Below are 7,349 nucleotides of genomic sequence, written 5' to 3' on the forward strand. Positions count from 1 at the left end.
ATAAAATATATCTCCTGAGTCATTGTTGGTTTTAAAAATGAGAGATCCCCTCACACACAGAGGCACACACTTTCACCCTGTCTCGTCCTCTGTGGATGGACGAACGATGGCACGGAGTTCACCAAGGAGTAAGCCGTGACTGAGCAGAAAGCTTCAGTCCTCACGGATGACGCTCCTGGGAGCATGAGCACAGCGCTGCCAAGTGCAATCCCAGCCTGCTACTATCACACCACCAGCGTGTAAATCACTATCAAGTGCCTTTAGTAAAAGAAACTGATACGCACGGGAGGAAGGCTTAGAGGAAAAATAACACCCTGCCAAGGATGCAGGCCATAGAGTCATTTTCACTGAGAGTTAAAACAAGGAAAAACAACTAAAATTTCTAACAAACCCCTATCATTCAAACCTTCATTTCACAGCCTGTCTAATGGGGGAGGGATAGGCAAAAAGGCTTCTTTATGACCTTCCAGCTTGTCACATTAAAAATACCTCATTTCCTATTTCGCATTCACAAAAGCTCGATCAGGTGAGGTTCGCAGAAACGGTTCGCAGAAATGGGAGACTAACAGCCCTCTTGGTCTCCTTGCTTCCACAAAAGGTTTTCTCCTGTCCACAAAAGCTGAAAACAGGAGGTAGGGATGGGCATCAGCTACTGCCAGGCCATGTCCACGACCTTAGCTTGGTCTCACTGCCTCAAGCAAGGCACAGGGACGGGCAGGGGGGATGAGCACACGCCCAAGCGTCACCAGCTCTGATACAGGTAGTTAACCTGGGCTGGGCAGCTAAAACCCTCCCTCCATCCACAGCAGATCTGCTTCATTAAGGAGCCTGTATCTGATAATGAATTATAAATAACAATGCGATTATCATAATCCCAACTGCACTATGATAATGATGCTGTGTAAAACCGGTATCTCAAAATACCCACACCACAAGACTGAGCAGGAGGAAATAACTTCAGCAAGGGCTCAAATCCCTACCTCCTCACATTTACATGACTTTCTTCCCCATTCTCAGCAAACATTAAAGTGCTAATTCAAAACTTTCAGATCCTTTTCAACTCTCCTGACAGGGAGTATTTCCCACGACCACTTCAATCTGCCCATATAAGAGTTGTAATACCATGACCACAGCCACCCCAGTAGTCATGGTGTTAAAATACTTAAACAAGTATTTGAGAGCACACTACCCTGTTCACTTTGCAGAGATACGGTTGGACATAAGGACCAAAAATATGGGAGTATCCACCTCTTTGGTTAAAGGACAATATATTCAGCAATAAAATCATCATCTGGCTGCACCCCCACATCTGACTTGGTGGCCATGGTACAGAAAACTGCAGTTTTCTGTCTCTTGATCTGCTTGGAGGATAACTAAGCACCCACATTAGACACCACTGTTTCAGATTTCGTTTCAGCTTCCGCGGGCTCACCGCTGAGCTAGTGATGGACATCTCGCAGGCAGGGGGCACGAGACTTTGTCTGGGATGGCTGCAGCATCCACGGAGCAGTAACCTCCCTCTGACCAACCCCTGAGCTGGCCCTGCAGGCTAACACACCATTCCCTACTACCTCTGAACAAGCAGAAAGCATGACGTCTCACAACTAACACTGATGAGACAAAACCACATTCACCTAAAACAGCAAAAAGGGACCCCTAAAACAAATTTGTTCATCTCCAATCTCTTCCTAAAGCACTCTGAAACCCCACCGAAGAAAACCTAAGTCGTCACAAATCAAATCTTGCCTTCCTCACGTTTGTACAGCGCTTTTATTCTCTAGCAAGGACTTTTGCTGCCAAGGCAACAGTCACTATAGAAATCAGTAAAATAACCAGCCATTTCAGAAACCGCGATGAGCTCCTCACCAGGAGCCAAGGAGATTTTCAAATTTTTTCAGAGGCAGTGGGTGTGTTTCAGTTGCAACAACACTGAGCATCCTTCCCAAACACCCCAGAAAAGTTGTGATAAAACCATTAGTAAAAAATAATGTTAAAATGAGCGAGGTCCAGGGCTAAGCAGTTTGAAGATAAATTAGTGACATTTTCTTGGAAGACAAACGCCGAGACACACACTGATAATGTGCATACACGTACGCAGGAGAAAATCAACTACTGCAAGGATTGACGCTTTAACGCTTTAGAAACTAACCCACAAGTGAATTCCCCAAACCCTGCAGTGAGTAGAAGTTACACAGAGACCAAATACTCTGGATGAAAGCTGGGAGCTGTCATCCTGCATTCTACAGCACAAAACACTGTTCGTAACAGCAGGGTCTGAGTCACATGGGCATTTTATCATCACTAACAGTAACGCTCCAGCACCTTAATAACTGCATGTCCTGTACTTGAAAGCACCCCTGCACAACAATTTGCAGCAAAAGGGCGATGCCTGCCACAAATTACGTGCTGGATACCACTAACAAGCTGTCAAGCAACGTACTGAAGTGCTTCCTCCCCCCCTCCACGATAGCCTTGCCTCCAAACCAGAGATCACCCCTTGCAAGAGGCTGCACCACTAGCCAGCAAGAGACTGCTGATGTTTTAAAACATTTCAATAAAGCTGATTTTGTGCTGTAAATACAAATATATGCAAATACAAAATATCTATAAGTATAAAATTGAGGCACAGATGGGCTCACGAGTTTCACGAAGCTCCGAGATAGGTTTCCAAGGTCGGTCCCAGATGGAAAACATTGTCTTGCAAACACAAAGTCAGAGCAAGCAGAATACTACTACGAAAAGAGAGGCTGAGATCAGTATGTGAAGCAACGCCCATGTACCCTGAATAGCTACTTACGCAGGTTCAGAGAAAAAAAAAAAAAATTGCCTGCATACTACATAAATCCCTGAATAGACAATTTTTCCTACATTATTCTACAGGAACAAGAGAAACAACCCCATCATATATTTCCTATGCTAATATAACAAAAATGTAAGAAATGAAAACCCACACACAGGCAGGGATCTCAGTTTAACAGCTCTGAACCCAAGCCCCGAGTTCAGCGCCAAGGATTTAAAAATGAAAGTACTTGCATCAAATCTGAATAACCAAACAGCTCATCTTCAGATGGGAAACACTGCTAGTGAATATCTGCTACAAAAATGCACCATCTATAATGCGTGTGTGTATGTGTATGGGGATATACATGCACACGTTCTGTGCTAGGTGCTCCAAACCTGATGAAGTCTCATCCCTTTGCTTTTTGTAGCCCTACATCTTTTTGCTCAACTTTCTTCATTCCCCTTCTTCCCTGGTTTTGGAAGTAGTTATGGAAACCAACAAACACTCCTGAAAAGGCTTCACCTGACCAGCAATCTCATCGATCCCATCACAGGAGCAGTTGCTAAGCAGGGCTTTTGTTTTGACACTACGGAAAGCCTGCTTCCAGTGATCCGGGGGCGGAAAGGATTGGGTGGGGAGGGCAAATCCTGCCTTTAGCTTAACTTACAAACAATTATTTCAGACTGAAAAGTCTCTTCAAATGGAGAGCCAGGCGCCAGGAGGGAGAGCCCCAGCCGGCCCCCACAGGAGCAGCTATGGGCTTTCGCCTATTGCAGGGATAACCCAAGCACACATCTCATTTTGTGTTGCACAGCACAATCCTAATGTCTAAATCCTAAAGTAATGCAATACCTGCAACAGAAGGGGGATGAATATTAGCTTATTTTCAAAGGGCTGCAATAGGAAACCCACCTTCCACCTCCTTGCCCCAAATGCTTTTAGTTCTGTGCAAGAAAGATGCAACTAACATCACAGTTAATTTGCACTGGACAGAAAAAAAAAAAACAACAAAAACAAACACAACCCAAAAACCAAACCCCAAACCATAATCATATTCAACTCCAAATAATATTATCCTTGAGAGAAGTGGGTTTGTACTATTTCAGCCCTCCACCCACAAAGGGGTGTGAAAATATTAACCGACTGTCACAAATCCTTACACACGGGCAATCTACTTGGACACCAGGATCTTTAATTCTTTAGCAGAGACTTCTACAGGACTCAGTCCACCTATCGCATCAGTCACTTTGCTACATACAAACAAAAACCCTCACGGACACCACGACACCTCAAACCTCGCACTTTGGGTTCCTGCCCCACAGCAACCCTAAGCACTTCTGGGCTCTGCACTCGGGCAGCAGTGAGCTCCAGCCAGTGTCTCCAACAGAGCCGAACACGCGTCTGGGTTACGCCTCAGGATCTGGGTCAGCCCAAGATAGGGCAGAGCTGGAAATAGAGCCCAACGTCCTCATGCAACCTCTGAGCTAACTCCGTTACTAAAGAGCACAAAATGATACTTGCCTTCCTCTTGAAACTATCCAAACAGCCTTATATTTATACGCACGCAACAGAAGATCGCAGAAGGAAAACAAATGAAACACTGAAAAAGCAGAAGTGTTTTTTTCCCCTACAAAGCATAGATATGGGGAGAGGATGGGTTCGGACATAAGGATGAAAACAAGAAAATAAGGAGACACTAAATGTTTGTAACATGCTCCATATTTTAACTCAGTTAACCAATTGCAAGTGTTTCGGGGATTTTTATTTTTTAGCTATACTGAATACCTAAAAGTCATTTATTATTAGAAAGTCAGATTTGTGGTGAGCCTCTGGGAATCTAAGCAGTAGCAAGATTTTTTTAAAAAATAAATTAATTATCAAAACAGAAAGATAAGTTTTGCCTAGGGAAACTGAAGACAGTCTTCTGACTGATGGTAATGCAGCTCTAAAATGCATACTCCAGCATCTTTTGCCAAACCAGCCATGCAGATTAGGGGGAAAAAAAAAAAAAAAGCTGTCAGAAACTACTGTGAAAATAGAGCCTCAATTAAGGCTTAAATCAATTGTCATATTTTTTTAATATTTGGGTTTGTTACTGGACATGTACTAGAGAGCATCCAGACCACAATGGCTGCTTCCTCCAAACTACCTTTCCCAGACTTATAATTAAAGCAAAAGAAAACTAAGTTTACATGCTTGGAATCCTAGCCTAAAATAATGTTTCGATATTTCATTAGGAATATAAATATTTTATTTCAAACACCCGACTTTTGAAGTCCAGCACATCAGAGTCAGATCAAAAAGACTCCAAGCCTCAAGAGTCGAAATGTAAACATCTATATATCTGCATGTAAGATGCTGTTTGCATTTCAGATGTTATTATTCATAAACACATTCATAAGGCACACAATCAACGTTGTTAATTTTCAGTGCTATTAATCTTGTAAAACAAAATGACTCCTGAGTTTGTCTTTACTAATTTCGTTTCACATAATACATACTGATCCCTGGTCTGAAAGACAGAACACCACAAATATTCAAGATTATTTCTGGTATTAATCGTCCTACCCCATTTTTGAACACATAATCCTTCTCTTTCCAGCAATACCTGTTCCGAGTTGTACCATAAATCAAATATTTAGATCTGGAAGACATGAAGGAGAAGATGACTCTTATTGCACAGTTGGCCTAGAACAACCAGAAACCCAGGAACGGCAAGGAAAAAAAAAAGCATTTTTGATTGCCAAAAGGTTACAGGTATAAAATCTGCACAATGGGAACTTGTCTTCCTAGAGCCAGACCTACTGAAAATTCAGATGAACTGGCATCTTCCTTTTGTGGTTAACGCTACAAGCAAGAAAAATACATCTTGGCTCAGTTGTCAAAACTTCAGCCACCTTCTTTACTCTCTTCACCGCCAATCGCAGAGATGCCAAAGTTCACTGTTTGCAGTGGAGATCTGCCACTGACAGCGTCTGGCTTGATGGCAAAACCACACTCACGTTCATTCAGAAAAATCCAGTGTGGCTGGAGAGACGAAGCCTCTCCCCTTCCCAGTCCAGCCATCCCGTATCTCCTTCCAGAGCACAGGTGCCAGAAAGGGATGGCAATTCAGACCAGTTCTGTTCCCTGCTCTAAGAGTCCTTACTTTTTTGCCTTTTATAGATGATTTCATGACTGTCGCTTGGTGTTTGAGGAGTGCTGCTGCTGCTGCCACCAAATGTGTCACTGATGCTGCAACAAGGTCCAAATTTCAGAATTTGGACTTCAGGAATCCAACATATTCCTCCCCCAGTGCTGAAAAGTAACTATCTCTGTATCAGACTACAGATCTCAACGCCATCAACTACTCATACCCAGCTGCTCCCCATGTACATGAGACACGCCACCCCTCCCATTGAATATCCTGTGACACTGGCAAATTCTACTTAAATCTTGCTTCTGACAACAATTTGGCATTGAACCTGAAGAAAGGTATGCCCAAACGTCCTCCCCAGAACATGAAGCGTTTCTCACATTTTTAATTGACAGATACTTTAACGGCACAGAAGAACACTGAAAACAGGCTTGCTTCCACACTGACAGTGATGGCAACTGCGTGTCCTACCAGGTATCAGTCAAGCAATTTCTAAAACCACAAGCAGAATCACTTGACATCATTATAGTGTGGTTCAAAGTCTGCAAAACACATTGTTTTAAATATTTCTCTAAGCTTAAATTTATGATCAACTACGTTCACAAATAAGGACAGATAAGAAACTTTACTTGCTATCTAACTGTTCTGGAAATTATTAATATTTCAATAACCAGCTGAAAGCCTCAGAAATAAGTTCCTCCTGCAGACATCCAATTACCTCTAAATTTTTCTCCTAGTGACACACTTGAGGTATAGGAGATGTGCCTGTGTCATGTTGTCCTTGGAGATGGAGATGTCCATTAGCCACCCAGCAACTCTGGTTACGATCCCTGGGAGTATCTCAGGCAGGTAGTCATTCCGCTGTCTGGCACTCCAAAGACGAAAGACTGGATGACTGTGTGAGATTCACACACTGAACTAGTAAGTTTTGAAATGCGTAAATTAAATCAGTTGAAAAAATAACCTGCAATTCTAGCCAAACAAGAGAATCTCAGCTCAAGGTACTGCGTAAGTAGAACGAGTTCGCATTCATGTAATGGAAATTAAGCTACATTTAAAAATAGTATTTAATGAAAACAATCTTTCAGCTCACAAACTCCCCCACCTGGGGAGCGTTATCATCCACTACTTACCTACAGCCCATAAAACTGCTGCAAAGACTCAAAACAGCATGCAAAGCTCAGTCAGCAGTTCATTCACACCTCACAACCAGAAATAATTAAAAATACTTAAATCAGATGCCTCTTGTTGTGGTTGTTCATGCAATACCTCTTTTCCGGCCACAGAAGGTATGGAGGGATCAGACCCAACCTGCTAGCACCAGTGCACAGCCTCTAGCTAACTGCTTACTAGTCTAATTATTTACTTTTAACTAAAAGAAGGCAAACTGAGCTGTACACTACAAAATGTATGAGGTACTCCTCAAAATCC

General features: G+C 42.7%; 1 protein-coding gene across 8 annotated transcripts in view; it reads right to left on the reverse strand.

Moving 5' to 3' along the window:
• SGMS1 (sphingomyelin synthase 1) overlaps positions 1-7,349 on the reverse strand; it is a 67,598-nt gene that overhangs the window by 17,915 nt on the left and 42,334 nt on the right. The window contains exon 1 of one of the 8 annotated variants that reach the window (XM_026851902.1): positions 4,078-4,188. The exons of 3 other annotated variants lie outside the window; for them this stretch is intronic. The gene's annotated coding sequence lies outside the window, so the exon portion shown is untranslated. Of the gene's footprint in view, positions 1-2,639; positions 3,141-3,285; positions 3,673-4,070; positions 4,189-7,349 lie in introns of those variants that run through there. 4 more of the 8 variants (XM_026851906.1, XM_026851907.1, XM_026851909.1 and 1 more) reach the window with 4 other exon arrangements.

This window comes from Athene cunicularia (genome assembly GCF_003259725.1).
Source record: "Athene cunicularia isolate RWA chromosome 6 unlocalized genomic scaffold, athCun1 chr6_part2, whole genome shotgun sequence".
Classification (NCBI taxonomy): Eukaryota; Metazoa; Chordata; class Aves; order Strigiformes; family Strigidae; genus Athene; species Athene cunicularia.